The sequence below is a fragment of the Lepisosteus platostomus genome, chromosome 16 (genome assembly GCF_059453375.1).
Source record: "Lepisosteus platostomus isolate fLepPlt1 chromosome 16, fLepPlt1.hap1, whole genome shotgun sequence".
Classification (NCBI taxonomy): Eukaryota; Metazoa; Chordata; class Actinopteri; order Semionotiformes; family Lepisosteidae; genus Lepisosteus; species Lepisosteus platostomus.
The window spans coordinates 11,656,895-11,680,815 of record NC_142626.1 but is presented as its reverse complement, the minus strand read 5'-3'; the positions used below and the strand labels follow the sequence as shown (position 1 = coordinate 11,680,815).

General features: G+C 39.9%; 1 protein-coding gene across 1 annotated transcript in view; it reads left to right on the top strand.

Moving 5' to 3' along the window:
• LOC148646879 (interferon-induced protein 44-like) overlaps window positions 1-23,921 on the top strand; it is a 506,117-nt gene that overhangs the window by 345,837 nt on the left and 136,359 nt on the right. The gene's annotated exons all lie outside the window — the stretch shown is intronic.

Sequence of the window (23,921 nt, the reverse complement as noted above, 5' to 3'; positions counted from 1 at the left end):
GGGACAACACCATCTGAAGCCATCCAAAAGGGAGAATTGCTTGAGTAGGGACTCCAGCTATACCAGACTGGCGTTGCTGCCCTTCTCCCGGTTGACGTTAAAGTCTCCGCCAAGCACCATCAGCTTGTCACTTCCATCCCTCAGGTGGACTTCCTGTAAGAAACATACTGAGAATGACATGGAGGCCAAGTGGTGAAAGACTGCCTGTCTTTTCACTCGGTCTGCTAGACTCCTGACATTGGTGGTAAGAAAGGTAAACATCAGTGTCATGGTGGATCGAGTGAATGTTTAACTCTCTTCTTTTTATACTTACCCTGATCCAAAGCACTGTCATGCCTAAATATAACTCCTATCATCTGGAGCCTGTGTGGAGTACACCAGGCTCCCTCCAGGTCTTGCTACTGTAGTTGAATACGCTGGTTAGGTCAAGGGTGATCTCGCAGTGGTCCTCGCCAGTGGCAAGGATGCTCTCTGTCACCGTCTTGAGAAGGCTCTTCTCTTCTTTTCCCATCTGAGGCCTTTGCTTCCTCTGGCTGCCCCTAGGCCTCGGAGGAAGGTGCTGTTTCCAGGAGTACCTGAAAACAATTCTCCTTGATGGCCTTCTTATTTTGGCCCTCTGACACACAATAGAAACTGAGTAAGAGCTCAATAAGCTGCATGCCTGTATGAGGTGGACCCAGTTACAGAAAGCAAACCCTAGATTGGGGTGGAACTGTATCATCAATCTCTATTGTCAGGCAAACACATCTCTAAAATAGGAACCAAAGGACAATATACTGTACTGACTTACAATGATGTAAAAATGAAAATGCATCCTTTTAAGATTCTATTGTTTTACATATTGTGACACAGCATAGACAATTACTTTTCTTAGTGCAATGCCACTGGACACCACTAGACCACAAAACACCAGCAATTACAGCCCTTTAGCATTTGTCTAAAATGCGTTTTCTCACATCAGCACCACCGGTACCTGTAGCTGACAGTCACACTGCTGTCTCAGATATTCATTGCAGAATCATGCCAACAGCTCCATGGGTCAGGTGCATAATCTTTTCCTCATTCTCTATTAGAGAACTAATAGAAGGACTAATAGAGAACTAATATGTCACACTATGAAGGCATATCTGACTTTCACCAGGTCCTCACCAAGTCTTCACAGTAGATGCCTGTAAATCTAATCTCATGTGACAGATATTGCAAATTTTACTTTGACATTATTAATCAAAAGTAAAACTTATGTTGTATTTATTAGTGAAGGATTATCTGTTATTGTCTCTCTCAGTGTGTCACCTGTCCTTTTGTTTGTGTTTATTACTACTGCATTCTCTGAGATCACTATGATCTCCTTTCTCACTATGTGTCCTGTCCTGTTATGTGTGTTTATTATTGAATGATTCTCTGTTATCTCCCCTCTCACTTACTGTGTCTCCTGTCCTGGTGTGTGTGTTTCTTAGTAACAGTTTCTCTGTTATCTCCCCTCTCTCTCACTGTGTCTGCTTTCCTGTTCTGTGAATTTATTACTTGTCTCCCTTGTGTGTCACGGTTTTGTACGTTTGCTCCTGTTGTTCTGTTCATTACAATTGGTAAACTTTAAAGGGCACAAACGTACCTGCAATTGAAGTGCCTTGAATATGTGTTCCTGGTATAAATATCAAAGAACGCCATTGTCACTTAAATCAGAAGCTTAGTGTTTATTGCGGAATAAAACTTATTTTTATTTTTCTCTATCACTGCGTTTCCTGTCCAGGTGTGTGTGTTTATTACTGAGAAAGCTACCATCTGTTAAATTATCTAGAGCAGGCTTGAAGAGTAGGCTTTTTGGAGTAAAAAAATAATAAAAATAATAACAAACACTGGAAAAGTCAGTGGAAGAATACTGGTATAGCTCACAGGATGTTCTGGTAGACTGAGGGTTAGCACTGTGACGGGACTGTCGTACAGATGGGCAGTGAAATACAGGATGTTAAATTAGCAAGCTATTAGCTCACCGTCATCATCACTGCCGGATAAATGACCACTGTCTGACATCTTTCCCTCTTCTTTTTCACAACTCTTCCTGTCTTTCTTCTTGGTGTCCCCTGGATGATATGAGTCTGCTTTTAAAAAGAACAATCCTACCAGTTTAGAAACCTGCTAACAGGAAATAATAAAACAAAGAAGACAATCACAGGCCACTCTGGCCTGTTAGCTGTGCTGTAAAAGTTAAAAATACAGGGCTCACTGGTGCTGAGATATGACACATCTGAGGCCTTGGAGACACTGATGCCTTCTAGCTGATTGTGAGAGAATTCTCCAAAGATTGTTTAAATATTTCTGCAATTCATCAACTTGAATAGCTCAGCATATCTCTGTATCGCTTAATGTGAAGATAAGGACAGCACTTAAACCATGTGCACTTGAACCATGTACATTACCTGGGTAACCATTATTGCTTTGGAGACTGAGTGATCTGGGTCAATTGCAATGAACATCCTGAGTTAGCATGGTGATACATACTGTATGTGTGGAGTACATACTAGCACAGTACTGTCTCGGGATTATCTCCAGCAGCCTGCTCAGTTGTGATGTAGAACCCCTGGAATAAATGAGATCCCATTCTTAGTAAAGTACTGAGGATTAAGCCATTGTTTTGCCAAGCACAAGCTGTAAAGGGCTCAGATTCTGAATGCTTAAATAACTTGTACTTATAAGCTAACATATAAGGCAACATTAATATATATGTATGTACTATGTGCTAATATGTGACTATTGAAGTATCTTTAAGAATCTGGATACAATAGGAAACGCTTGGCTTGTGTCAACATTACCAGGTCTCGGAGCTTCAAAGCAAGGAGATATTTTCAGAGATATGGGGATGCGAGATTCAGTCATCAAAGCAATTGTGTAGTTTACTGTAGGATACCTGAATTGAGTTCTTGGTAAATCACTCATAGTGTCACCAACAATCCAGTAACACTTCTTATAAAACAAACAGGTGCAGAGAAAGGGAGAGAGAAAAAAGACACAGAGCAGGACAGGAGAAGAAGACTGAAGGTGAGAGTTCCTGCCTTATGTTTCAGACAGAATTCACAATACAGCATTTAACTCCTGCCAAACTTTAAACATCCTCACTATTTAGAAATACACTATCAGATATGCTACAGCTGCTCTCTCTTAGCTTACCTCCCTGCATCTACAAGATTCAGTTCTCCAGCTCATGGTCAGAGTCATGAGGCACCAATAGGGATGGACAGTTCTTTTCCTGTATGACGTTGTCTCTGCAGCTGATAGTCTTACTGTCCTGTCTCTACCAGTTCTCGTTGTCAGCAGGGCTGGTTTGGGGTCAACAGATTGCACTTCTTCTCATCATTGTTTTTATTAGAATTATGCCTTTAGATATAAATATTGTTGTAATCAGGTTCAACAAGAAAGCATTGTGGATCTTTGTCTTTTACGGTGTAATTAACAGGACTGACAGCAATACTAAAACTCTGCTCTATACTGAAGGACATGAAGAAGTCAATCAAGTGTTTCAAGGTCACTCACCCATCTAGATGAGCACTGTGTCCCCCAAGTGTTTGATACCCTGTCACTTTGAGAGGCCTGTGCCAGCTTTGAGCTCTCACAGGTGTCTGTGCCAGAATTCATGCAGTAACATAGTGCTTGGACTGTCCTGCAGGACAGACACACTGCTGGGGTCTCCCAGGTCTTATATACAGAACAGATACATGTGATACAGGAGACAATCTTTATACAGATTCAGTCTCTATTGTGGACAATACATAGAGCAACACAGCGCTGGAAGTGTTCTGCAGGACAGACACACTGCTGGGGTCTTCCAGCTCTTACTGTACATACAGTATAGATACATCATACAGGAGACAATCTTGTGCAGAGTCTTATCTGTATTCAGCTCTTTACAAACAGTAACACAGAGCAGGGACTGTCCTAAAGGATTTCCTAGCTCTTATGTATAAAACACATACCTATGATACAGGAGACAGTCAGTGCAGGTTCAGTCTGTTCCTCTCTCTCAAGTGCATCTCCTGTCCTGTTGTGTGTGTTTATTGCTGAGAAATGTTCTGTTAACTCCTCTCTCTTGGTGTGTCTCCTGTCCTGTTGTGTGTGTTTATTACTGAGGCATTTTCTGTTATCTGCTCTGTCTCACTATATCTCCTGTCCTGTTGTGTGTTTATATTACTGAGAAAGTCACCAGCTGTTAGGATAGGGGTGCACACCACTGAATGACTGAGTGGAATAGAAGAGATACCACAGGTACTTGGAAAGGAGAGGTCTTCCCGATCGAACAACATCAACAGCAACAGATGCTGTACCGAGGCATTTGAACAGGTGGGTGATTGTGTGGGGACTCACTGGCCTCTCTCAGGAGAGGACCTAGGGGATCTGTCTGGAGCTGGACTGGGCTGAGTAGCCTGAGGGTCCCTGTGATGACATGAATTAGAAAGGATAAAGGATGTTGGGGCATCAAGGAACATGTGTATTCTGGGTTAGCTCAGTGGTTAAGCCCAATGGAGAAGTGTGCTCTGAGCCACAGGGCAGACAAGAGGCATTGGTGTCTGGAGGAGTGGGACATCACCAGACAAAATGGCAGCTACAGAGATTATTTTGAAGAGTAAAAACACCAGTGATTCTGAGAAATGAAAACACTCCTCACACTGTGAGAGGTTTATAGACGTACAGGAACACAGGTCTGCAGGCCAAAGTACAGAAGAAATAGCCCACAGAAACCACAGAGAGAAGAGCTGCATGATGTGCTTCCCTTTCTCTGAGAATGAAAGCGAAACAGGAGTGGAGTGTGACAGTTACTAGCCAACTGTCTCACATTTAGTACTTTGAAGTTTATAATTGTATTGAAAACCCTGCACTTATCTAGTTTTAAATATAATCCTCCAGGTGCCCTCTCAGTTTCGAATTAATCTAAATATTACTGCATTTAATTTGCTGCCTGTCAACGACTTGTTAATTTCTCTATGAACTAGCCTTAATTTGCTAACTGTACCAGAGTCTACAGTATGTCAGGAAGATGACTCCTGCCTTATGTTTCAGACAGAATTCACAATACAGCATTTAACTCCTGCCAAACTTTAAACATCCTCAGCATTTAGAAATACACTATCAGTTATACTTCAGCTGCTCTCTCTTAGCTTACCTCCCTGCATCTACAAGATTCAGTTCTCCAGCTCATGGTCAGAGTCATGAGGCACCAATAGGGATGGACAGTTCTTTTCCTGTATGACGTTGTCTCTGCAGCTGATAGTCTTACTGTCCTGTCTCTACCAGTTCTCGTTGTCAGCAGGGCTGGTTTGGGGTCAACAGATTGCACTTCTTCTCATCATTGTTTTTATTAGAATTATGGCTTTAGATATAAATATCGCTGTTATCAGGTTCAACGAGAAAGCATTGTGGATCTTTGTCTTTTACGGTGTAATTAACAGGACTGACAGCAATACTAAAGCTCTGCTCTATACTGAAGGACATGAAGAAGTCAATCAAGTGTTTCAAGGTCACTCACCCATCTAGATGAGCACTGTGTCCCCCAAGTGTTTGATACCCTGTCACTTTGAGAGACCTGTGCCAGCTTTGAGCTCTCACAGGTGTCTGTGCCAGAATTCATGCAGTAACATAGTGCTTGGACTGTCCTGCAGGACAGACACACTGCTGGGGTCTCCCAGGTCTTATATACAGAACAGATACATGTGATACAGGAGACAATCTTTATACAGATTCAGTCTCTATTGTGGACAATACATAGAGCAACACAGCGCTGGAAGTGTTCTGCAGGACAGACACACTGCTGGGGTCTTCCAGCTCTTACTGTACATACAGTATAGATACATCATACAGGAGACAATCTTGTGCAGAGTCTTATCTGTATTCAGCTCTTTACAAACAGTAACACAGAGCAGGGACTGTCCTAAAGGATTTCCTAGCTCTTATGTATAAAACACATACCTATGATACAGGAGACAGTCAGTGCAGGTTCAGTCTGTTCCTCTCTCTCAAGTGCATCTCCTGTCCTGTTGTGTGTGTTTATTGCTGAGAAATGTTCTGTTAACTCCTCTCTCTTGGTGTGTCTCCTGTCCTGTTGTGTGTGTTTATTACTGAGGCATTTTCTGTTATCTGCTCTGTCTCACTATATCTCCTGTCCTGTTGTGTGTTTATATTACTGAGAAAGTCACCAGCTGTTAGGATAGGGGTGCACACCACTGAATGACTGAGTGGAATAGAAGAGATACCACAGGTACTTGGAAAGGAGAGGTCTTCCCGATCGAACAACATCAACAGCAACAGATGCTGTACCGAGGCATTTGAACAGGTGGGTGATTGTGTGGGGACTCACTGGCCTCTCTCAGGAGAGGACCTAGGGGATCTGTCTGGAGCTGGACTGGGCTGAGTAGCCTGAGGGTCCCTGTGATGACATGAATTAGAAAGGATAAAGGATGTTGGGGCATCAAGGAACATGTGTATTCTGGGTTAGCTCAGTGGTCAAGCCCAATGGAGAAGTGTGCCCTGAGCCACAGGGCAGACAAGAGGCATTGGTGTCTGGAGGAGTGGGACATCACCAGACAAAATGGCAGCTACAGAGATTCTTTTGAAGAGTAAAAACACCAGTGATTCTGAGAAATTAAAACACTTCTCACACTGTGAGAGGTTTATAGACATACAGGAACACAGGTCTGCAGGCCAAAGTACAGAAGAAATAGTCCACAGAAACCACAGAGAGAAGAGCTGCACGATGTGCTTCCCTTTCTCTGAGAATGAAAGCGAAACAGGAGTGGAGTGTGACAGTTACTAGCCAACTGTCTCACATTTAGTACTTTGAAGTTTATAATTGTATTGAAAACCCTGCACTTATCTAGTTTTAAATATAATCCTCCAGGTGCCCTCTCAGTTTCGAATTAATCTAAATATTACTGCATTTAATTTGCTGCCTGTCAACGACTTGTTATTTCTCTATGAACTAGCCTTAATTTGCTAACTGTACCAGAGTCTACAGTATGTCAGGAAGATGACTCCTGCCTTATGTTTCAGACAGAATTCACAATACAGCATTTAACTCCTGCCAAACTTTAAACATCCTCAGCATTTAGAAATACACTATCAGTTATACTACAGCTGCTCTCTCTTAATCTCCCTGTATCTACAAAATTCAGTTCACCGGCTCATTCTCAGAGCCATGAGGCACCAATAGAGATGGACAGTCCTTTTCCTGTATGACATCTTCTCTGCAGCTGATAGTCTTACTGTCCTGTCTCTACCAGTTCTTGTTGTCAGCAGGGCTGGTGTGGGGTCAACAGATTGCACTTCTTCGCATCATTGTTTTTATTAGAATTATGCCTTTAGATAGAAATATTGCTGTTATCAGGTTCAACAAGAAAGCATTGTGGATCTTTGTCTTTTACGGTGTAATTAACAGAACTGACAGCAATACTAAAACTCTGCTCTATACTGAAGGACATGAAGAAGTCAATTAAGTGTTTCAAGTTCACTCACCCATCTAGATAATTCTTTATTAATCCAGTAGGGAAATTGATGTGTTACAGCAGTCCAGCCCAAGACAAGCAAAACAGACATCAGAATAGTTATAAAACAAAAGACAAACAAGATAAATAAAAATAAATAAGTACATAGGTGTGTGCAAAATGTGCTGATCATAGTCACTGTAAAAACAATAAAATATGTGCAAAATCTGCTTAGGTTTATACAGACTGATTGTCCAAAAAATACAATGGAGTAAACATGCTGTCCATAGAGGAGCAAATGAAGGGCAAAAAGTCCTAGCCTAGGGCAGCGTTATACACCCTGACAGCTGCCGGGATGAAAGACCTGCGGAAACGTTCCCTTGAACACCGTAGCTGGAGCAGTCTATTGCTAAAAGTGCTCCGCTGCCCAGTAACAGTCCCATGAAGCAGATGAGAGGTATTGTTCATGATGGCTGTGAGCTTGGTCAGCATTCTCCTCTCAGCCACCACCTCCATGGGGTCAAGGCTCATCCCCAGCACAGTGCCAGCCTTCTTAATGAGGTTATTGAGCCTATTTGCATCTTTTGTCATGATGCTGCTGCCCCCGCACACCACTGCGTTGAAGATGGCCGCCGCCACCACTGATTCATAAAAAATGTGTAGCAGTGTTCCACACACACCAAAGGACCTGAGTCTCCTAAGAAAATAGAGTTGGCTCTGACCTTTCTTGTACAGGGTATCAGTGTTACCAGACCACTCCAGCTTATCATCCAGGTGTACCCCTAAGTACTTGTAGGAATGTATGCCCTCTTTGTCCTCACCCTGGATGAAAACAGGGTTCAGCGGAGACTTATTCCTTCGAAAGTCAAAGATCATTTCTTTGGTCTTGCTGGTGTTAAGCTGGAGATGGTTAAGATGACACCACTCCACAAAATTGGTAATCAAGCTCCTATAGTCCTCCTCCCTCCCCTCTCTAATACAGCCCACAATTGCAGAGTCATCTGAAAACTTCTACAGATGACATGTCTCAGAGTTGTACCTGAAGTCAGAGGTGTAAAAGGTGAACAGGAATGGAGCTTGGACAGTCCCCTGTGGAGCCCCAGTACTGCTAACAACCTGTTCGGACACACAGCTCTGTAGCCGTACATACTGTGGCCTGCAGGTCAGATAGTCTATAATCCAGGACAGCAGGGGAATGTCCACCTGCGCCGCCCTTAGCTTATCTCTCAGTAAAGGTGGATGGATGGTGTTAAAGGCACTGGAGAAGTCAAAGAACATAACTCTCACAATGCTCCCCGTCTCCTCCAGGTGAGAGTTAGCTCTGTGTAGCAAATAGATGACTGCATCCTCCACTCCCAGGTGTGACCGGATTCCATATTATATTCCCTATTAATCAAATTCTAAAATTATGCTTTTGTTTACTGCGATAACGAGCATATTCGCAGAAAAGGTTAAAACATTATAACTTTTTACTAAGTATATAAACTTAATATACTCAGAAGGAGCACGTAAGAACGTTTCCAAAATAACCACATTTAAGACTTTGATGCTTAAAATGTTTAGGAAGAAAGTGGAATACTGGTGTATATTTTTTCTTTAAACTACCAATACCAGCCATATACATTTTACATAATATGTTTATGTTCCTAAATTCATATAGTTTATGAGCATGTGAAAGGCATCATGAATCGGAGATTCTCAAAACTTACTTTGTATGATTGGAAATGAATATGTGATTGGATCAACGAAATGCTGTGGTATTACTTTTTGTCAATGAAAAAATAAAGACGGTTCAAAGAAAGTGGACCACTGTAATACTTTTATTATTTAATTAATTATGAATACTATTAGTAATATCTTCCATAAAGACTTTGATGCATAAAATATTTCTGCATAATTAAAATATCTACAGATGCAGCCATTCAAAGTACGCGGTACAGACACATACCGGAGGTAATTGGCTACGGCCTCGCGCATCGTGCCGCGTGATGATGGAAAATGCCACGGTACGTGATTGGTTGACCGACAGGGGCACTCGTGGTCCGTTGGTCGGTCGTAGAAAGATTTACAATAAATGTCTTTACTGTGCCCGTTTTAGCATTGAATATTTATATAGAATTTTACCACTGAAGGGAAATCTTAGTACCTGAGCATAAAAAGAATAAGAGCATACTGTAACGCGTGTGAAGGCCGTAAACTATATTAATTTTGGAACATAAACATACAGTATACGGCTGGTCTTGGTACTTTAAAGAAAACATACACACCAGTATTCCATTTCTCCCTAAACATTTTAAGCTTCGAAGTCTTTAACTAACGTGATACCGGAGTCAACAAGCATACTTTTAGAATTTGATTAAAAGGGAATATAATATGGAGTCGCGTATCTAAAGAAATTAATAAAGATATAATTATATTCATGTACAGCAACACAAGAATAGTACACGCTGTACATTGTCTGTTGATAATGTTTCTGTAGTGCTTTTTCAGCACTCTCCATATGACCTTGCTGGTGGTGCTGTGGATTAGGTTTGTGACTCCCATGTCACATGCTGTGTGTTTGAATCTGGCTGGAGCCATGACTTTTTTTTAACAAACATTTCTTTGAAAAAATAAAACATTTCCCTGGCTCAGAGATTAAATAAAACTTCACTCGCACCAAACAAATTTATATTTCTAAATATCACAACATGATCGAATTTAAGTCATTTTAATAACAATGAATAGTCACCTATGCGTTAAAATATAAACATTTATATTGATTTAAATCGCATTTTGATTTAAATCGCAAATGCGGGTTTAAATATATGTGTTTTTTGATTCACAATCAGACAAATGCAACATAAATTGATATATTTGTCTTCTAAGTATCTTAATAAACTTTCAGCATAGCTTTCTCCCCGTTTAGATTTATTTTTCTTGCGATTTTGGGATTAAACGTGGAAGGATTAGATTGTAATCGTTTTTATTTTTTAAATACATTTTAGAAAAGTGTAATCTATACTTAAAAGCTGTACACCACCTGCTATGAAGATACATATTGTAATACTTTCGGGTTCAGATAGGACAGACACAAGAACTCAGACTTGCGGAGTTAAAGCAAGTTAAAGCCTTGATTTTATATATCACCTTTAAAAGTGGCATCTCAAAGCAAAGTAAATACCCAACACTGATTGTACCCATCTGTCATGCTAATAAAGCACCTTGAATTGAATTGAATTGAGAGAGAGAGAGAGAGAGAGAGAGAGAGAGAGGGGGGAAGGGTGAGCGAGAGAGCACAGCCAGGACAGACAGGCAAATAAGATACACTCCACAGACATTCACAACAGCGACATATCATAAAACATTTGCACATATAGTTAAATTATTATTTGTTTTTCAGGAAGTTAAAAAAACACTTGAATTACTTATCCAGTCTCTCGAAATAAAATTATTTTTCAAGCAATGCAACTTACGTCGGGCAATGTGTTTTTTTTAATCCAACATTGACAGCCACATCTTAAATCTTGTCAGTTAGCTCTTTTTTTTCTATTTGAATTGTGGCGATTCAAACAACCTGGGATAACAAGTGGTCTCAAAGTCACCGAGCTCACAGAGCTTCAACAACAGATGACAGTTCCCTTAGTCCTTCCTTAGTCTTCTTGAAATTGTCAGATTATGAGTGAATAAAAGCATTTTATTAAAAACACGTTTGCGTTTGTTTGGGAGCTATATTATGTATTTTTCATATGTAAGATATAATGATGTGTACACATCGCACGACTTTAAAAGCTAGAAAAACAGGTTTCGATTCACATTATCTGGCGAGCCTTGTTTTGTCAAAGGACAGAACAAAAAAACAGACAATATACAAGGGGGGGGGGAGGGCAAGAGAGAGAGTTTTTTGCCCTCTGTCAAAAATCACCCGGGGCAGAGACTCTGGGGTGATCATTGTGTGGTACAGAGCGGAGCTCAGTCACTCCAAACAAGTAGTAAAGAGAGAAGAGTCAACAATTGATTTAAGGACGATCTGTCAAAGTGCAATGAAATACAATATTGTTGTTGTTGTTGTTATTGCTGTTTTTATCCTGTAAAGCGTTTTGAGAAGCCACCTTTAAAGGCAATTATAAAAGCGCTGATTCTTATGGAATGTGTTTTCTTTCTTCTTTTTTTCAGCATGGAATAAACCTATTACTTGATTCTTATGGATGCCCAGTTCCACCAGGGATTCAAAAAAATTTTTTTTTTTAATTGCGTATCTAAGGAAATAGCAGTATGACCTTGTTCATGCACAAACAGTGGCATGTTACATTATTCGTGTGCTGCGACAGGGATGTGTAGGGCTGTTTCGCCTGCCTGTTCATGCGAGCTGTCTTGTAGCCTACTGGTCTAGGTGCGTGACTACCAACTGTCAGGTTGTGTGTTCGAATCCAGCTGGTACTGGACTTTTCATTTTTATTTATTTATTTTTTAATCGCGTAACATAAACATATTACTGTATGCAAACTGTACTGTATACAGTATGTATATGTATATTTAATGTCTTAACCGTTTAAGTATTGAATATTCATATCTAATTTTACCACTGAAGGGAAATCTTAGTAGCTGAGCATAAAAAGAAGAGGAGCATACTGTAACGCGTGTGAAGGCCATAAACGATATTAATTTTGGAACATAAACATACAGTATATGGCTGGTCTCGGTACTTTAAAGAAAAAAATACACACCAGTATTCCATTTCTCCCTAAACATTGTAAGCTTCGAAGTCTTTAACTAACGTGATACCGGAGTCAACAAGCATACTTTTAGAATTTGATTAAAAGGGAATATAATATGGAATCGCGTATCTCAAGAAATGAATAACGATATAATTATATTCATGTTGCAAAAGAACTGCAACGGACATAAAAACTCCCTTGCTTTTAACAGAGCGTTCCATAATTTCTAACTACGAAAATGCCAGGTGAAAGGATTTGTAAACATATTTTGTTAAAGCAAGTCAGTTTTTTTCCGCAACACATAAAATACATTTTTCCAAGAAAGTTTAGCCTTTGTCACTAATGAAACCACTAAATAAAGACATAAATATAGAAATCTTAAGATTTGTTTTATTTAATGTTGGTAGCAGGATGAACTGTCAGAGTGTATATTTTGTCGCAGAGTTGCTGCAAGATGTCAACAGTGAAAAAGGTATTTAGAAATGAGTTATTTCAAGATGAAAAAGAAAACATACACGAAACATGGTTTCATTATGACCAGAATAGGTCTTGAGATATTTTTAACTTGATTTACAGTATTTGAGAGGTATGTCTTAACACCGATACTACAGTGCTTAAGTACTGCTCACGTATATGTTTCTAGGTTTATATTATGCATTTCATTCGGTCAAATTACTTTTGAGCAACTAATAAGAAGCGCGAAACGGTATGCGTTTTAGTTTCGTTTTGTGCTGGGACCCGTGGATTGATTAGAGATATCAAGTACATACAAGTCATTTTTTAAATGTTGTAGTTCGTCTTGAAAAAATGTTACGAGTACATCATCTATCAACAATTACACAGGTTCTGTTTCCATATTGCGGATTTTGGTTACATAATATTATTTTCTAGATTTCACGTTGTGAATATATGATTTGGGCAAACAGAGCCGCAAAGAAGTACATTATTGGTTGTTGATTTTTTTTGCAGTTTTATCTAGAACAAGCGATGCTTAAACCTTTGTCTGATTCTTGAGAAACTATCCACACGACAGTTACAGTACCTAGGAGTTGACTTCAGTGATGTCACTGATGGGATGTTTCTAAAAATCCATCCTCTGTAAAACGTCTTCTCTAGTTGTCCTGCATATGTATTCGCTAATGAAGCTGTGTGTTCTGAGCCTGGATCTCTACATTTCTGTATGAACCAGCTTAGAGGGCTAAAGACAGCTTGTGTTTAAATTGAGTGTAAGGCAATTTATGCTTCTAAAGTCATGGTCAGTATTTATTTTTGTACTGTGCTGTAAACTTGTTCTGTGCCAAGTCACATTATTTTATAGCGTTTTTATAGCGTTATCAAATCCAGTGGCGCTGTGTGTTAGTTTACTGACTCCCATGTCACATGGTCTGTGATTGAAACCTGTAAAACCGGTTTAATTCGTCACAGCCAGCACTCTTCAGGTGTGAGGGTCTTCTGCTCAGAATGAAACGCTAAAATGTTTGTGTATATTCTAATGGTAGTGGGGGCAGGGTGTGTGGGAACAGGTTTGGTTGAAATTGCATTGGAGATCTATGTTCTTCACACCTGAAACATTTTCTCTGAAAGCATTTTCTTCGCAGTTTAACCGATCTTGTTACAGCATGTTACAGTTTACTATTATTAACCATATTAATTTTAAGTGCTTAATGTAAAATCTTGTAAAAATATATTTTCATTGTTCAAATATACATTAAGTCTGACTATCATATAATAAGTTAAATACAAAACTAAAGAAAAAATAGGGTTAAATATAATTCAAAATATTTTGCTAATAATGTTAACTGTTTATGAATAATAAAATGTATTAACTAAGGAGTAGGATGGCACAGTTGTTAGTATGTTTTTTGTTTTGTTTCTTTTTCATAAATACAACAGTAGTACCTGATGTCTCAGTGGCTTTCAAAATTAAATTATGCATGCAAACCTGTGAACTAGAAAGATAACTAAGATATCCATCCATTTATAATGGTGGCAAAGTGGTTAGCATTGCTATCTTGCAGCACTGGGGTCCTAGGTTCAATTCCTGCCATCCTGTGTGTGTGGGGTTTACATGTTCTCTCTGGGTTACATGGTTTTTCTCCATATGTGTGATATGACTCCCTCTCGCACTCCAAAACATACTGGAAAGTTAATTGGTTTATGGGAAAACTGGCCCTGGTGTGTGTGTGTTTGTGTCTGTCTGTCCTGTGATGGACTGGCGCAATGTCCAGGGTGTATTCTGCCTTGTGTCCGTTGCTTACTGGGATAGGCTCCAAATCCTCTGTACTGGATAAAGAGATTAGAAATGAAAGTAAAGGCACTGTGCGGATGGAACTATACACGGCGTTAGAAACCCACTATGAAATGGCAGCATCTCACTGAGAATAAAATATTTTATAGTGCTGGCTTAAGGAAACAGCCTTTCCACCTCTCTTGCACATCAGTATCCATACCTAGTTATTTAAACAAATTGCCTCTAATTATAAACATCTTAATATGCTGGCTCTGTGGATCCGCATCAGCTATGTTTGCCCATTCCTTCAATTCATGTGCATCCAACACACAGTTCAACGCTAGCAACTACACAAAATCTAAAATATGAGCTCTACTTGCCACTTACAATACCAACAGTACCAGCTAACTTTAGTAATGACATTTTCATGGATCTTTTTAACAATAAAATTTACAACATCAGACTTCAGACACAATTAAACAGGCCTCAAAAAAGTCTGGTACAAACATTTTCAGCATGGAATAAACCGTTACTTTAATGGTATAAACCTTAAATGGATTCATATTCTCAATAAGATTTGGTGCTCAGTAACATGACTTAGAAAATGACAGAAGACATACATATCATGCTTATCCTTCTATTTTTCATAATCGTAAACTCCTTAAGGCAGTTACATTTTCTCTGTTCTGACCTGGAGTTACAGAGAAATTTAAATTCTAATAAGAGATTTGTAATGAGGAAAGTCATACCAATCACTCATACAGTACCAGGATTTGCAATTACAATACAAATACATTTTTTCTGTATGTGTTTATTTTGCAGTTTGAGTCTATGGCATTCCCTTGGGGGTCTATACTCCAAGGCATGACTTTTTTATGGGAACATGACATTTTTTTAAACATATATTTTTGTGGTAGGAGGGCGCAAAACATCAGTATTTATTGCTATTAATCACTGTATGGTTTATAGTTGAAATCTGAGCCTAGATATAAAGTTAGATATAAAGTTAAAATCTCGACAAAGCAATGTAGGAAATACAGAGAAAATAAATCCTTTCTGACATCTAAAATCAGTTTCGATCAAGGTCTCTAAAACGAACAAGAAAAAGAGGATTTTCGGAGGGCAATTCCGCTGTGTTTATATAGAATAAGTGATTTATGAGCAATCTAATTTCTTGTTCGTTTAAAACAGTGATATGTCAGCTGCAAAAGATCGCACCAGAAACAGCACTCTCTCTGCCTGTCATAGACGCTCAGGAAAGGCTGAATGAAGTCATGTCAAGTACAATAATTCAGTGATCAATAATAACAGTTGTATTATATCCATGGAAATATATTCATTATATGCCAGCGAACCTCACCGTGCCAGGCCACCACTGCGTCACAACACACAGCTGCCAGTGCACCTCTACATACCCGACCACCACTGCATCATACAGCTGCCAGCGCACCTCACCGTGCCAGGCCACCACAGCGTCACACCACACAGCTGCCAGCGCACCTCACCGTGCCAGGCCACCACTGCGTCACAACACACAGCTGCCAGTGCACCTCTACATACCCGACCACCACTGCATCACACAGCTGCCAGCGCACCTCACCGTGCCAGGCCACCACTGCGTCACATAGCTGCAAGCGCAACTCACCGTGCCAGGCCACCACTGCATCATACAGCTGCCAGGGCACCTCACCGTGTCAGGCCACCACTGCGTAACACCACATAGCTGCCAGCGCACCTCACCATGCCAGGCCACCACTGCGACACACCACACAGCTGCCAACGCACTTCACCGTGCCAGGCCACCACTGTGACACACCACACAGCTGCCAACGCACTTCACCGTGCCAGGCCACCACTGCGTCACACCACACAGCTGCCAGCGCACCTCACCGTGCCAGGCCACCACTGCATCACCCAGCTGCCAGCGCACTTCACTGTGCCAGGCCACCACTGCATCACACAGATGCCAGCGCACCTCACCGTGCCATGCCACCAGCTGCGTCAAACCACACAGCTGCCAGCGCAACTCACCGTGCCCGGCCACCACTGCATCACACAGCTGCCAGCACACCTCAGCGTGCCAGGCCACCACAGCGTCACACCACACATCTGCCAGCGCACCTCACCGTACCAGGCCACCACTGCGTCACACCACACAGCTGCCAGTGCACCTCTACATACCTGACCACCACTGCATCACACAGCTGCCAGCGCACCTCACCGTGCCAGGCCACCACTGCGTCACATAGCTGCAAGCGCACCTCACCGTGCCATGCCACCACTGCATCATACAGCTGCCAGGGCACCTCACCGTGTCAGGCCACCACTGCGTCACACATATTTCAGCGCCATATATTTCATGGATATTATGGAATATAATGGATGGATATCTTAGATATCTTTCTAGTTCACAGGTTTGCATGCATAATTTAATTTTGAAAGCCACTGAGACATCAGGTACTACTGTTGTATTTATGAAAAAGAAACAAAACAAAAAACATACTTAACATTGATAGCAAAATATTTTGAATTATATTTAACCCTATTTTTTCTTTAGTTTTGTATTTAACTTATTATATGATAGTCAGACTTAATGTATATTTGAACAATGAAAATATATTTTTACAAGATTTTACATTAAGCACTTAAAATTAATATGGTTAATAATAGTAAACTGTAACATGCTGTAACAAGATCGGTTAAACTGCGAAGAAAATGCTTTCAGAGAAAATGTTTCAGGTGTGAAGAACATAGATCTCCAATGCAATTTCAACCAAACCTGTTCCCACACACCCTGCCCCCACTACCATTAGAATATACACAAACATTTTAGCGTTTCATTCTGAGCAGAAGACCCTCACACCTGAAGAGTGCTGGCTGTGACGAATTAAACCGGTTTTACAGGTTTCAATCACAGACCATGTGACATGGGAGTCAGTAAACTAACACACAGCGCCACTGGATTTGATAACGCTATAAAAACGCTATAAAATAATGTGACTTGGCACAGAACAAGTTTACAGCACAGTACAAAAATAAATACTGACCATGACTTTAGAAGCATAAATTGCCTTACACTCAATTTAAACACAAGCTGTCTTTAGCCCTCTAAGCTGGTTCATACAGAAATGTAGAGATCCAGGCTCAGAACACACAGCTTCATTAGCGAATACATATGCAGGACAACTAGAGAAGACGTTTTACAGAGGATGGATTTTTAGAAACATCCCATCAGTGACATCACTGAAGTCAACTCCTAGGTACTGTAACTGTCGTGTGGATAGTTTCTCAAGAATCAGACAAAGGTTTAAGCATCGCTTGTTCTAGATAAAACTGCAAAAAAAATCAACAACCAATAATGTACTTCTTTGCGGCTCTGTTTGCCCAAATCATATATTCACAACGTGAAATCTAGAAAATAATATTATGTAACCAAAATCCGCAATATGGAAACAGAACCTGTGTAATTGTTGATAGATGATGTACTCGTAACATTTTTTCAAGACGAACTACAACATTTAAAAAATGACTTGTATGTACTTGATATCTCTAATCAATCCACGGGTCCCAGCACAAAACGAAACTAAAACGCATACCGTTTCGCGCTTCTTATTAGTTGCTCAAAAGTAATTTGACCGAATGAAATGCATAATATAAACCTAGAAACATATACGTGAGCAGTACTTAAGCACTGTAGTATCGGTGTTAAGACATACCTCTCAAATACTGTAAATCAAGTTAAAAATATCTCAAGACCTATTCTGGTCATAATGAAACCATGTTTCGTGTATGTTTTCTTTTTCATCTTGAAATAACTCATTTCTAAATACCTTTTTCACTGTTGACATCTTGCAGCAACTCTGCGACAAAATATACACTCTGACAGTTCATCCTGCTACCAACATTAAATAAAACAAATCTTAAGATTTCTATATTTATGTCTTTATTTAGTGGTTTCATTAGTGACAAAGGCTAAACTTTCTTGGAAAAATGTATTTTATGTGTTGCGGAAAAAAACTGACTTGCTTTAACAAAATATGTTTACAAATCCTTTCACCTGGCATTTTCGTAGTTAGAAATTATGGAACGCTCTGTTAAAAGCAAGGGAGTTTTTATGTCCGTTGCAGTTCTTTTGCAACATGAATATAATTATATCGTTATTCATTTCTTGAGATACGCGATTCCATATTATATTCCCTTTTAATCAAATTCTAAAAGTATGCTTGTTGACTCCGGTATCACGTTAGTTAAAGACTTCGAAGCTTACAATGTTTAGGGAGAAATGGAATACTGGTGTGTATTTTTTTCTTTAAAGTACCGAGACCAGCCATATACTGTATGTTTATGTTCCAAAATTAATATCGTTTATGGCCTTCACACGCGTTACAGTATGCTCCTATTCTTTTTATGCTCAGCTACTAAGATTTCCCTTCAGTGGTAAAATTAGATATGAATATTCAATACTTAAACGGGCACAGTTAAGACATTAAATATACATATACATACTGTATACAGTACAGTTTGCATACGGTAATATGTTTATGTTACGCGATTAAAAAATAAATAAATAAAAATGAAAAGTCCAGCACCAGCTGGATTCAAACACACAACCTGCCAGTTGGTAGTCACGCACCTAGAGCAGTAGGCTACAAGAGAGCTTACGTGAACAGGCAGGCGAAACAGCCCTACACAGCCCTGTTGCAGTACACGGATATAATCATACCGTTATTAAATTCTTGAGATACGCGATTCCATATTATATTCCCTTTTAATCAAATTCTAAAAGTATGCTTGTTGACTCCGGTATCACGTTAGTTAAAGACTTCGAACCTTACAATGTTTAGGGAGAAATGGAATACTGGTGTGTATTTTTTTCATTAAAGTACCAAGACCAGCTATATACTGTATGTTTATGTTCCAAAATTAATATCGTTTATGGCCTTCACACGCGTTACAGTATGCTCCTATTCTTTTTATGCTCAGCTACTAAGATTTCCCTTCAGTGGTAAAATTCAATATCTACAACGGGCACAGTAAAGACGTTTACAGTAAGTCTTTCTACGACAGACCAACGGACCACGAGTGCCCCTGTCGGTCAACCAATCACGCACCGCGGTATTTTGCGTCATCGTGTAGTGTTTCATAGCCGTTCAGGGACGCCAAATATGTAATGTAGTGGCTCTCTGAAGGCACCAGTTCTGTAGGGTTTGGGCATTTACTGAGACAATTATTAATTGTAGCAGTAAATCACAAAGTTGATTCTTTTGATGGCTTTAGAGTCCAACCATGCGACATAACTCAAACAACGCACACACACAGGTACTAATACACGAGGATACATTTATGTATACATAGAATATGCATATAAACCTAACAGATCTTATCGAGAGGGTTATCAGAATACAAAAGGTATATATTCAATCAGTTACAAAGTGTTACACATATCAAGAGGACATACGTTCAGTATATCATTCATTTAGACCGTTTCGTAAATGCACTTGGTTATAACTTCTACATTAGATACTCAAAACAAGTACATTACTCTTAGGAATTAAATTGATATCAACTGGTTGGGATAACAATTGAATTCTCGAGCTGTAATGCATTGAAGTTGAATACTCATCCAATCTCTGGGGATTCAGATCTCCTGCGGGCACAAAGAAACAGTTGCAGGCTGTTGCTGTCCAATCCACGCTCTCTGGCTCCGTGCCAGGCTGTGCTGTGCGGCTTGCGACGGTGCGCTGCTGATGCTCACTGTTGGCTTTAACTAGCAAAGTTTGCGCACAGGAGAAAAGATGACTGTGGGTCCCAGCAAGTCAGTAAGAGGACCTGTTCGTTCCTGATGAAGAGCTAGTTCTGAATAGTGATTCAGCTGTCCACAGTTCCGACCTGTTCACGAGGCCTGCTGCTGGTGCTAACCTCGGGTGGATCCTCTAGTTACTCTCTGGCAACCTCCGCTCTAGACTCTTAGAACAAAGGAAAGTTCTGGCACTCGGACACACTGGCCTTTCCGTGAGTCTCAGGATGGTCAGGAGGCGCGCTGCGAGAATGTCCTGCCCTTGGGAGCCTTCTGCTCCTGGGCCGTCCTGCCCTGGAATTCTCCTTTGAATTCCCTTTAGAATTGTCCACAGAATCCTCCTGAATCCTTTCTGAATCTCCCAGGCTCTCTGTGTTGCCTGTTTTTACCTGGAGGAACTTCAGCTCATTGATTGGCTGAAAGTTCCATGGGCATCAGAGTCCCACGTGGGTTACTCGGCCCTACCAGTCCCTGATTGGTTGATCAAGGTGAGATATGAGTCACTTACTCCTGACACTTAGTAATGCAGTCCAGATGTCCAACTGGCACTCCCTAGACGGATAGGCACCAATGGATGACCATTGATCATGGTAGCCAGCTTAGCTAAGTGCATCCCCCTTTGGGAGCTGTCCTTATCAAAAGAAAACATCTTAAATCAGCTTGCATGAATAGTCTCTCTGTGGCTGCACCACAGAGATGAACAGAGAAATGGGGCCTAATTTGGGAAAGCTCAGAAACACTTCATTCTTTCTTATTAATAAGCCTCGCCGCTACAATCGCGCGTCACGATGCACGACGCCATAGCCAATTACCTCCGGTACGTGTCTGTACCGCGCACTTTGAATGGCTGCATCTGTATGTGGGGCAGTGAGGTGGCTCTGGGGCTAAGGATTTGTGCCTGTGGCTGGAAGGTTGCAGATCCAAATCCCGAGGCTGGCAGAGGAATCCTACTCCTTTGGTCTTCTGAGCAAGGCCCTTAATCCCAACTGCTCCAGTGGTGTGGTATAAATGGCTGACCCTGTGCTTAGGCTCCAAGCTTTTCTCCCTGTATGTGTCTGTGTTTCTCATGGAGACTAAGTTGGGGTTTGTGAAAAGACAAATCCCTAATAGAAGAAAATTGTATATGGCCAATAAAGTGAACTTAACTCTTTTCTTGCCTCCACAGAGCTCCTATGTCTCATGAATTTGTCACAGTAACCCATGTCATTAATTTGTAATAAACTGTCAGTTCTCTACAGCATTTTGACTAACCCTGTACATGCAAATGATCATATAAAGCTGAATACCTCAAAGACAAACTCATAATGGTTTCCAATTATGCATCTTTTGTTAGTATTGCGTTCAACCTCTTTGTTTACTAAAACTCTTTCTTTACTGTTTTAATTTAGATAAGGATCAACTATAGTGATGTGAAAATCCCCTTATGATTCTATGGCTTTACTTATTAAGACATATCTGAACTTCACCAAGTCCTCACCAACTCCTACCAGTAGATATATCTAACCTCGCATGATAGATAGCACACACTTATTTTACTTTGTCATGATTTATTCAACAAAAAATCCGACAACTTTCAGAAGCCTTGTGTAAAACAGTAAGCCTTACTGCTTCCATATCAGTTATGAAGGTGATTAGAATCTAAAGAAGTGCAAATGATTAGCTGATCATCAGGAATTGCTTCCTCCTGTTTTTCAAATAAAACAAATTGTCAGTTTGGTTCAGAGTGTTACTTGAGTCTGCTGGTTTCAAAGAGCAAAGAACGGGCTCTGCACAAAGCAGACCTTAGACTTAGTCAATGATTGTGGTGCTGATATTAAGAATGTGATAATAATTCCACTTAACCAGGCTGGGTTACATTTCTCGTGTAACATTTGAAGCATTTAACCTTATTGCAATTAAATGTCAGGAAAAGGATATTAAAACTCATCTCCTTAATGAACTACGGGTTTAACAAATGTAATTGGCAGCTCACATTGTGTTAAGCCTGTTGGAGGAGACCAGCTACCGTACTTAACTTTAGTACATTCACAGGTGCCATCTTGGAAACATTCTGTAGATTAGCACTTTCAATAAGGAAAAGAGTACAAGTCTATCTGCTATCTTCTAGATTTCATGATTTAACATGTTCCGGTAAACTGAACAGTTGTACATTTGAGCAGAAATGGAAGGCCACTTAATGAGAAGGTTTTCATTCTGCATTGGAAAAATGTGTATTGATGTATGTACTTTTCTCTTCTATATCTAAAGCAATGAGGAGTGCCCCAGGGTTCTGTTCTTGGAATCTTCACTCTGTATCTCCTCCTTTTCATATCATCATCTACAAATAGCATTTATGTTTGTGGTCAAGTACACTGATGACAGACGGTCCTTACAGCTGTAGTGTGCTCTCACGAGGCACCAGTTCTGTAGGGTTTGGGCATTTACAGGGACAATTATTAATTGTAGCCGTAAATCACAAAATGATTATTTTAATGGCTTTAGAATCCAACCTTGCAATATAACTCAAACAACGCACAAACACAGGTACTAATACACGAGGATACATTTATTAATACATAAAATATGCATATAAACCTAACAGATCTTATCTTGAGGGTTATCAGAATACAAGAGATATATATTCAGTCAGTCACAAAGAGTTACACATATCAAGAGGACATACGTTCGGTATATCATTCATTTAGACCGTTTCGTCAACGAACTTGGTTATAACTTCTACATTAGATACTCAAAACAAGTACAAACAGATGCAGCCATTCAAAACAAGCGGGGAATGCTGCAGTATAACACAGTGGGCGTGTCGCAGTACACCGCATCATACCGTATGCAAATTAGATTATGTTAATAGTATCCAGAATCACCTTGTAAAACCGCCAGGTGGAGCTAATAAAGGCTAACCTCTCCTGTACAGCAGTTGAGCTGTCACCAGAAAACATCGGTTTCGAATCCCGATCACTGCTGAGGGACAATCTTTAATCAATTAAGAATTTAAGTTGTATACTCTTTAGACTTTTAAATTTAAACAGTGTATTACAGCATGTTAATCATTAAACATTAAAAAGGCGGTATATTTTATAAAAGCAAGATTGTTCTGTTGGACAAAAGTACACAACCTACCACCTTTATCATAAATATTTTAATTAAGCAGGAATATTTTATGCATCAAAGTCTTTACCGAAGATATTACTAATAGTATTAATAATAAATGACCTTGGACAAGCTGTAAGCTCAAAGTATTACCCTGGTCCACATTCTCTGTAACCGTCTTTGTAAACGAAAAGAGTTTATTTTTTCATTGACAAAAAGTAACACCACAGCATTTAGTTGATCCGATCACGCGTTCGTTTCCAATCATACAAAGTAATTCTTGAGAATCTCCGATTCACCATGCCTTTCACATGCTCATAAACGATATTAATTTAGGAACATAAACATATTACTGTATGTAAACTGTACTGTATATTGCTGGTCTTGGTAGTTTAAAGAACAAATACACACCAGTATTCCATTTCTCCCTAAACATTTTAAGCATCAAAGTCTTACATGTTGTTACTTGGGAAACGTTGTTACGTGCTCCTTCTGACCATATTAGGATTATATACTTTGTGAAAAGTGATAGTCTTTTAACCTTTTCTGTGAATTTGCTTGTTATCTAACAAATGCACACTTTTAGAATTTGATTAACAGGGAATATAATATGGAATTGCGTATCTAAACAAATTAATAACGAT